Source organism: Dreissena polymorpha, chromosome 2, assembly GCF_020536995.1.
Source record: "Dreissena polymorpha isolate Duluth1 chromosome 2, UMN_Dpol_1.0, whole genome shotgun sequence".
Classification (NCBI taxonomy): domain Eukaryota; kingdom Metazoa; phylum Mollusca; class Bivalvia; order Myida; family Dreissenidae; genus Dreissena; species Dreissena polymorpha.
This window is the reverse complement of record NC_068356.1, coordinates 100,712,093-100,723,318: the sequence shown is the minus strand read 5'-3', so window position 1 is coordinate 100,723,318 and position 11,226 is coordinate 100,712,093.

Sequence of the window (11,226 nt, the reverse complement as noted above, 5' to 3'; positions counted from 1 at the left end):
GTCCGACAACCCCCGCCAGTCCGTGTTCCCCAAATCCCTGTCTGCATGGATCTTGTTTTATAGGCACTGGAAACAATCCCGCATTCGTCTGCATGTGTTCGAGCGGTTACACAGGACTGAATGTGAAAATAGTGAGTATCGTAAATGGACTAAAATCCAGATTTCTATGAGTCAACTTATTGTTAGCAAAAGTAAAAAAAGAAACTTTAAGCACATCCAAGACTTTAAATGTGACACCCACAAATTTATTTTGATCCATACCGATGGTAATTGCAATCCTGTGTTGTAAAACTAACGCGTAATTAGAGTTTTAATGTTTCAGCTATTACGACAACCACTACAATGGCAAACCGATTCCGACCGACATCTACAACATTAACCGGTCTATTGTGGGCTTTCATTAACGTTTTAACGTGTTTACAACTTGAGAATGTAGGAAGAAAACTCAGAATTAGTCGAAACGCACCATGTTGAACAAAATGTAATCAGGCAACAACACTGCAATAGAAATTCGGTCAAAGTTGGTCTGTGTATATACCGTCTTTTCCTTTTTCGTTATGAATTCGACACAACGAAACATGATAATTAAGGCATATTAGTTTATATTCCGATTTTCTAATAACCAAAACACAAACAAAGTACGAAAACAAAATTAACTTCTTTATATCGTTTTTCGTTGTACTAATTATAAAACAAATAGGAAATGTATTTCCCTCTTCGAACTTCGTTTCAATCTTCATATGACGAAAATCAATGATTAAAAACTTGGTCCCGTTTACCGTTCTTGGTTTGATATAACGGTTTACAAAAAACGAAAAACGAATGGCGCTGTTCAAAGATCTATAAATATTTTTTATGTATAGATCTTTGCTCTGTGTTGCTGTCTTGGAGAGGTAACTCATTCGTGGCTATTGCGCGAATTTTTTTCCCTTACATAAGAATAAATCACATATTTCGATCAGCATGGCTTCTTACGTGCATTTTTGGGGGAGGGAAAGACAGACCGCAAGGGAAGAAAACGTGGATGTTTTAAGTTGTTTTGGCCAAATAATGTATTTTTCCAAATTAAAATGATCATAATCTGACATCTAAATGTTTCCCAAGGTACCGGTATTTCATGACAATCCAACCGAATTGATAGGGCTATAGTTTGTCTCTTATGACACTTCTTTTTCTTTGCCCCTAAACAATGCGAATTCAGTACTAATTTTACAAAAAAAAACTTGTTTTAGTCATATAATCAGGGAGATGTCCTTACATATTAAGAGCTGTAAAACCCCATTTCCTGATCCCGTATTCCAGTTATTTTTACCCCTTAGACCCGAATGATATTTTAAGAAGCACAATAATCGGCGGCGGCTGGTAAAACGTCGTCTTTGTTTTACTTTAACCGTACATAATAGAATCTTAAAGTTTTATTAGTACTGACAACATTGAAAGAGAGAAAGAACAGGACAAAGGAGAATGAATAAAACGTTGTTTGAAGCTTATGAAATGGTTAAGTTCAAGGTGTTTAATTTTAGCTCTGAAAGAGTTATAACCAAACACCTTATATGAAACCGCTTTGCGCTTGAAATAATAATATTTAATATTATTAATAATATTAATAAATCTCCCTATTTCATAACAAACAACATATTTAATGTTCCGGAAAGAACGCTCAAAATGAAGTAAATGCTAACAAAATATTTACCTTCCAATGATATTATAACGCCGCTAAAATGACTTTAAACGTTACGTTTAATAAGGAAGGCGAATAGCTTGCGTAACGCCTTTAGAAACTACTTGCACGCGTTGGAACGTTCCGTTTAAGACCCTGGTTGTCTCCTTAAATGGAGCTCGAATACCATTATAGAAAAGCTTGTATATCTGTAACTATACGTGTATGAAATGTTCCGAGAGAAACGCCCCTTCAAGCAAGCGTTGGCTTGCGTGATCTGTCAAAGTGCATGCAAAAGTCGAAAAAATGTATTATTTTATTCCTTTTATACACATCCAGTTCATTTAAAACAGTCATTCGAAAAGTGGAAAAAAACGTACCTAAAAACGATATTCATAAACTTAATTATTTGTAAAAATATCATAGTTGTAACTTATATGGTATTTTAAATAATGGACTTTAATTACCGTTGATTTTTCTATTATTTTAATATTTTTCGTTTATAATTATCAACATGTACGTATTAACAAATAATAAGATCTAAGGGAGAACACTGTGCAAAAAGATCAATCACGATTTATCTCCCGAAAACAGCGGAGCGCCCCTCGTTGTTCGTTTACCGTTTTATCAATTCAAGAACGGTAAATGGAAACAGGCACTGTGTTTCAATTTCCATATATTGATTTTTGTATAATTAAAATTGAAACGAAATATGAATAGAGAAATAAGATTTGTGTTTTGTTTTGTTATTAGTACACCGAAAAACGATACAAAGAACTCAACGTTGTTTTTGTTTTTTTGTTTTTGTTCTGGTTATAAGAAAATCGGAATTTGAACTAATATACGTTGATTTTTGTTTTTCGTTGTGTCTAATGCGAAATTAAAACGGAAAAGACGGTATATACACGGACCAAATCAACATCTTTATATCGTTTTGAGTTGTTCTAATTATAAAACAGAATACGAACTGTATTTCCCTCTTTAAATTTCGTTTCAATCGTCATATGACGAAAATCAATGATTAAAACTTGGTCCCGTTTACCGTTCTTGATTTGATATTACGGTTTACAAAAAACGAAAAACGAGTGGCGCTGTTTAAAGATATATAAATAAACATTTTTATTTATAGATCTTTGCTCTGTGCAGCTGACTTGGGGAGGTAACTCATTCGTGGCTTTTGCGCGTAATTTTTCCCTTACATAAGTAGAAATCGCTTATTTCGATCAGCATGGCTTCTTACGTGCATTTTTTTTTGGTCGGGGGGGGGGGGGGGGGGGGGGAGGAACACGCCGTAAGAGAAGATGTATATATTTTCATTTTTTTTTTTTTCAAATAATGTTTTTTTTCCAAATTGAAATGATCATAATCTGTCATCTGAATGTTTCTCAACTTACCGGTTGTTCATGTCGATTCGACCGATTCGATAGGGCTATTATTAGCCTCTTATGACACTTCTTGTTCTGTGCCCATATTCTATCTAAATTCAGTAATAATTTAAAAAAAAAAACACGTTGTTTTAGTTACAATCAGGGGGAGATCCTTACCTTTCAGGAGCTGTAAGACCCCTTTTCCCGGAGTCCCGTATTCCGATTAGTATTTACCCTTAGACCCGAATGATGTTTTAAGAAGCACAATACTCGGCGGCTGCTGCTAAAATGTCCACTATGTTTTACCTTTAACATCACATTACATAATAGAATGTTAAAGTAGTATTAGTACTTCCAATATTGAAAGATAGAAATGAGAATAAATACAAAATTGTTTGAATCATATGAAATGGTTAAGTGCAAGGTGTTTAATATATAATTTCCAATCCATTCGATAAAGTAAAAATAAATGTTACATTTCACAACTGAACGGTGATATGTCTAGTGATTTTAGCTCTTAAAGAGTTAAAACCAGACACCTTATATGAAACCGTTTTGCGCTTGAAATAATTTTATATAATATTATTATTAATATTAATTAATGTACCTATTTAATAACTAATTAAACAACATATTTAATGTTCCGGAAATAGCACTCAAGATTAAGTCAATGCTAAAAAAATATTTACCTTCCGATGATATTATAAAGGCCGCTTAAACAAATTGACTTTAAACGTTACGTTTCATAAAGAAGGCGAATAGCATGCGTCACGCGTATAGAAACTACTTGCACGCGTTGAAACGTTCCGTTTTAGACCATGGTTGTCTCTTAAAATGAAACTCGAATACCATTATAGAAAAGCTTGTATATTTGTAACTATACGCGTATGATTTGTTGAGTCAATGATATATATGAATTTCAGAGCTTATTTTATTAATTAGTTCTTCAAGGTGGTGGTGGCCGTGTGCAGGGAAGAAGAACGCGCCTTCAAGAAAGCGTTGACTTGCGTGATCTGTTAAAGTACATGCAATAGTCGAAAAATGTATTATTTTATTCCTTTTTTACGCATTCAGTTCATTTAAACAGTCATTCGAAAAGTGGTAAAAACGTACAAACAAACGTTATTAATAAATTTAATTATTCGTAACAATATCATAGTTGTAACTTATATGGTATTTTAAATAATGGACTTTAATTAGCGTTGATTTTTCTATTAATATAATGTTATGGTCATGTAAATAGTTTAATACAATTATACAATTGTTATTGCAAATTTCATTTGTCCTCTATAGAAAGCACCAAAGATAATCATTCTGAAATACTTTTAAAAGAACACAGTTCGTGAACCAATTGCGTAAGGCATTAAAACCTATGCTCTTAACTTTATAACACTATTGAGTGTGAAATTTAGGAATAGTGTCGTACCTTATGTTTGCAACTTGTTGCAAATCACTGGATGGATGCAAGACCTGCGTTGTACGAGAGTCCACCAGGACGGCAAACGACGTGCCGTGACAGGGCTTCACGAAGCAATCTATGTTCTCAGGGGAATTGTTCACCATACTTATGGAAATAATATGTTTAGCAATAATGGGGGGCTTTTTTAATTTGTTTCACAGATATTCATACAATATAGTAAATAATTCAATTGTAATTACTAAGATTATTAAGAGAAAAGCTATGCTTAAAAAAGATATGTTATTGTGCCATGATTATCGAAAGACATGTACTCAAATCCAATGATTTTTAACAAAAAACAGTATCCAGATTAAGTTTGCAAATCTAGATTATATGCAAACTTATTATTTTTATTTATTGATAAATATTTGTAGGGGGCAATGAGTACATACATATAATTGAAAAAAAAGAGTAAAAATGTTTTTGGAAAGTAGAGTTATTTGAAACTCCCGTTGTGGTTCATTGAAAATGGGAGTTTGACGGGGTCCCCGTCAAAACTCCGCTGGATTTAATGGAAATAGGAATTACACGGGTCGCCCCGTCAAAACCCCACGGGTGAAGAAAATCCACAAACACTTTATTTTCTTATTAAAGTACATATTTCTTACAATTATAACTTAAGCATGTGTATTTGTAAACATTGAAACAGAAAACAAAGCATAATATATTAATTATATAGGTAAAATTCTCCCGTCTGGAAAAAAAATCCCGTGGAAAAATTGCAATTCTTAACGGGGGAGCCAAAACCCCGTTGGGACCCAGCGGGGGATGGCAACTTTATCATTCGCGGGAGCCTCCCGTCTAAATCCCATTTACAAAGAACACCCATGGGAGTTTGATGGGGGGGGAATCAGACTTCAATAAACATTTAATACCCATTGCAGTATATTCCAATCGATTGTACAAAGACACCAAACTTAATTAAATAATTGATGGTTTCTTTTTAAGGTGACAAAATCAATTTATAATTATTGAATTTTCTCAAATCAGTAAAAAAAAATATTTTGAATAAAATGTCTTTTTGAAAAGAGATAAGATCCACATATCGATATTTCTGTAAAGATGAATTTAAAACGTTCCATAGTTTTGAAAGATTCAATGTGTAAAGTGACTTGTCTCAAAAATATATTACATTTACCTTTTGATAATCCAAACGTTGCTTTTATCCATTACTGTGATGATCAATACAATTCAGAAAGACAATTACATTGGAAACATACTTATTGTCATTCGGAATTGTATTTCTTTTGTTGTTTATTCCCGTGTAACAGTTTTGGAAGTTTTTTGCTCGAAATATTGCTTGGAACCATATTCGGTGCAATATCGTACCATAGTGTACCGGTTACATTCCACAAGTTTTTACACAAAATGCCTGAATATGGCAGTGTGTTAGGTTCGTTGTTTTGTTACTGTAGTTGTTATCCCCCGCCATAGGCGGAGGGATATTGTTTTTGCGCTGTCCGTCCTTCCGTCCGTCCGTCCGTCTTCCGTCCGTCCGTCTTTCCGTCCGTCCATCCGGAGCCATATCTTGGAAGTGCTTTGACGGATTTCATTGAACTTGGTATGAGTATATATATGGATAATAGGATGATGCACGCCAAATGGCATTGTACGCCATCTGATAATAACAGAGTTATGGCACTTTGTATCTTGAAAAAAAATGCTTTTTTTAGTGTCAAATATAACACTTTTGTTTCCAGAAGCATATTTGCGGGGGATATCAATTCGACGAATTTGCTTGTTTGTTTTTTAATCTTTAACAACACCGTGCACTTATGGCGTTATTATGAGAGAAATTAGGGAGTCTTCTTGAAACATACTGTACTGGCTACAGTACATTACAACATAACCAATACAAGCAGTTTCAATTATGGGATATAACACCACTTCTCCAATAGAATCGATGATGTTGAAATACATTTGAATTATATTTGCAGTATCAGTTTTTAACTTTTATTCTGATAAGGATATAATATCCAAGACGTTAGTTCCTGTGCTGTTTATTTTTTTCTCTAAACTAACAGACATTTTACATTAAGTACATTGATCACTTTTCATTATTGTGTATAAAATACAAAATACCACACAAAACTGAAACATATTTGATATAACCCTTATGATTTCCTTTCTAAATGTAATATTAAACTTAATTTCAAATATTCTATTGTTGTGATACACATCGTTAATGCATTAAACAGATGTTGTTTTCTTTAATGAAGCCATTGTCTAGTACACCCGCACACATGCCAGGTTTTATTATCTTTATCAGGTTATTAAATACATGTGTGATGTGTATTCGGATCAACAGGTAACAAATAAGTAGATTTAAGATTATAAATGGTAGATTTAATGGGGCATTTTCACAGATTTTGACATGTTTATATTGATACATGTAAACATTAAATTTTAAATGCTCTAGTAAAATATTAAAAATATAATTTAAAAAAGGAAAAAAAGTAGCCCGCAGCAGGGCTCGAACCAGTGACCCCCGGAATCCTGAAGTAAAAACGCTTAAGCCAATTGAGCTATCCTACAAAGCATACATAATTTGCGTATGTTATACCTTATATAAGCAATCTTCGTAGTTTTACAAGTTTAAACGACAACAACAGAACTCTCCAAATAATTCAATCGTTTCGCGTTGCAACGCTTTATTATGTTTTGGTTTTTAAATCGTCCAAAGATGCATATAATGGCTATATTAGACCATGGCAAATGTTCAGAAATACTGTTTCCTCACAAATATCATAACTAAACCGAAAATTTGCGAATCTGAAACAACTTTTTTCAATTTTGTCAATTTACCAAACCGTGAAAAGATCCCTTTAAGATTATAAATAAAAAATAATCTTACAGAAGAATTGTGTCCGTAAAATTTGAACTGACAATAAAATAAATTTAAAAATTTGCAAATTATAACAATGTCAACGATTTTACATTGTTAATATATGTTCAAGCTTACATAGGAAATAATTTATATTTCGAAAATCTAAGCTTGTCAGTTTGCATAGACACTTACATGTATTGCATCATCATCTTAATGTTTTATGTATGCAAAATCGTGAAAATTGTAAATATTGGATGATACTATATTAATAATAAACTCCCTATCATAATTCATTTGTGAATTGACACAACGAACCTCATAATTTTTCAATTATCAATTTAATTGCATAAGCAATCAGAGTAAAAAATGATTCTTATTGACAGCATACACTTAATTACTACGACCCCGTCTTTCATTATCGGGTGAAGCCATTGTCTAGCAACCGCATCTATGCCCGGTTTTATGACCTTTATCAGGTTGTAAAATGCATGATTCACCAGATTAACAAATTGTAATAAGGCCATTAGATTAATCCATGTTTGCACGTTTGCATTCTATGTCTCAATTCTCATTTAAAAATAATTTTTACAATATTTCGCGAGAGAAGTTTGAATTTTATTGTTAGTATTTGTTACCATAAGTATAAATGTATGCATACTAGGTCGGCTATAATAGATTTTGTTGATATCCATATTCAGTTTTCTAATATTGGTATATTTGTATTTGTATAAACAAAACATGTGTAGATTAAAGATTGTATAAACGAAACATATGTACATTATAGATGAGAAATACACTCTGAAATAAAAACTTGTGAAGGGCGAGTGGAAAAATCTGTGTTAATTGGACATAATACAAAATCGATTACATTGGACAATTAATTGACTGTCGAAAATCTGGCACAATTTAAAGCCTCTATTACGCTCAAAATCAACGAAAATATCGTACAATATTTCGTAAAATAAATTGAAACAATTAAAAATCAGTGTTCTTTTACGCAAATGCCGTAATTTCAACGCCAGATGTGGTCTGGTAAAATAGATGTTAGTAGATACAAAATGCTCGTTTTTATTTTTATTTTGCATATTTAATTCCATTTTAATTACCCGCAACGATATCTATTCATACGACACATGAAAACTAACATGGTACCATTTTAGTGTTGTGTGTCGTATGAATAGATATATTCGCGGGAAATTCAAATGGAATTAATTGTGCCACAAATAAATAAAAACGAGCATTTTGTATCTACAAAAATCTTTGTAATCATACCACATATAGCGTTGAAATTGTGGCTATTGCTAAAAGGAGCACTGATTGTTTAGGTGTTAACTTTATTTTACGAAATACTTTACGAAATTTTCGTTGATTTTGAGCGTTATAGAGACTTTAACAATTAAAACAATTACATACATTGGTAACAGTTTGTTAAACGATAATGGTTTTCAATAAATTTCATTAAATCATCCATAATCAAAAGCAATACAAAGAAACAAACCGACAGCACAATATATCATTTTAAACACTTTTGTTCAAATATAATCAAAATATATTGTCACCAAACGGACCGCTAGCTAATATAACACCCGCTGTATTCAAGTAAGTTGTACAGAAGAGGTGTAATAAAATATAGATAAGATAAGATAGTTTATTTAAGTCTCATCATCATGTACCTAGTAATATAGGACCGAATAAGCCTGATCGATTTTGGGCCGAATGAGTTTGGGGCCGAATTGGCCTGAACACCACTTGTATAATCGATTATGTTTTTTGGTATTTTATGTATTTACTAAAGTAAACATGTTGATGGTCAAATGTTTAAAAAAAAATCCAATAATTGAACAATGATGAAATTATTCACATACTTAAGTGCAATTCAGTGTCGTTAGAGTATTGTAGATCTAGTCTGTGTGGTTAATCAAGTGAACTGTAGATTATTTTAATTTATTGAGCAGCAACTGTTCACACCAGGTTTACCAATCTCCACGCAGAGTTGTCGTTCCTTGCTCTTTCATACAACAATGTAACCGTCGTGCAAGAGATTGCAGGTTTACGTCTGCTACATTGTAGTGCCTGTGCCCAGCTCACAAAACGCGCACATACCTCGTATTGGGAACCAGCGACAAATCGGTATAGTGCATTCTGGGCAGCACGAGTTAGTACGGTCTCTTGTGCACGGGTGGTTGATGTGAGTTGATGTGTTTTACCTAGGTGAGTACTGCCAGGGGTAATTGTGAGCCTGTGACTGATTATGTTAGCCTGTGATTGTGTCAAAGACACGTATTTCCCTGGAGGGTCTTCCCAGAAGGTATAACCAAGCCTGTGACACAGGCAGCAGTAACATTAAAAAAAAAATTGCCCCCTCCCCCGAACCATACCCCCCCCCCCCCGAGCTTACCCCAGCGGTTCCAGATTGTTAAATGTACACCTAATGTGTATGGTTTAACTTTCCAACAACGAATATTGACAAAAAATAACAGTTCTTATAGGTGTTATATATACACATGGTATGAAACCCACTATATGCCTGTTGCTGAAAGATTGTGGAACAAGAGACGCGACCGTTTTCATCGAAAACACACATGTCTCCATGCACTTGCCGGACAAAGGCAACTGGATTCAATAAATGACATTAACAGCTACGTAATTACACACCTTACCGATCATCTCTTCGGCAAATAACCTTAATATTCAATTTAATTCAACTTTCTCGCTATATGTCGGTGTTTCGTCTAGACACATGTACACCATTTTGATTTTATAACGCGTCATCTGGTTGGTTGTTCTAAATATATTTACTGGTTCCCTGCCTTGTATATATACTGCGTTGAAAAGTCGAGTAAAGCAATGTTTACATAACCATGTGCGTTTTATGTAAACAAACGGTGTTTGAATGGTATTTGATCATTGGTCGCGCGCGTATTTTTCCAAGGGATCATTTTGTAACTTAGTTATGTGATTCTTTTCGTTTATATATCATTGTGAATTATTTTGGTATTTCTTCTTTACCATGACATGATAACTATAGCATAGTGTATATATTAATTGCGGATTATTTTTGTGTATATATTAAGTTCAGTGTACTAATAAGCGATGTCGCTTAATGACGAACAGGAAAATATAGCCTTGTTGGCTACTCAAGGGCATAATATGTTCCTAGACGGTCCTGCAGGTACCGGGAAAACATTTTCCCTGAGGAACATTTGTGAAAAACTTAGAAGTGACGGTAAACGTGTGGCGTTAACATGCACAACTGGGATTGCATGTAATAATTATGTTGACGCATGCACTATACATCGATGGTTGGGGCTTCATGACGGGCGCTACAACTCTTCGGAAGTATTAACAATTGTGGCTAATAACAATGATGCTCTGGAAAGGATCACCAATACAGATGTGCTGATTGTTGACGAAATTTCCATGTTGAGTTTAAAATTGTTTGAACAATTAAATGGTATTTGTTGTTTGAAGGACAAAACCCAGCCATGCGGCGGAATTCAGGTTATTGTCTTTGGTGACTTTAAGCAATCACCGCCAACTGCAAACAAACTTTATAATGACAATGGGGTATTTTGCTTTCACAGTCCATTGTTTAAGCGTTTCCATCATGTTCAGTTAACGAAAGTTGTGAGACAAAAAGACGCTGCTTTAATCAGCGCAATAAATGACATTTCGGAAGGTTGTCCACTAAAACAGCAAACCATTGACTTTATGTCAACAGTCTCTAGGCCGCTGGAAAATGAAAACACTGTCAAATTGTTTTCAAAGACAGATTTAGTGGATGCCTACAACCGAAAGCAAATCATGAGCATGCCTGGTGAAATATACGAGTATGTTTCGACGGACTCTGGCGATAGCAAAAAATTATTCAATATAACAGCACCCTCAAAACTTTGGTTGAAAAAATCATGTC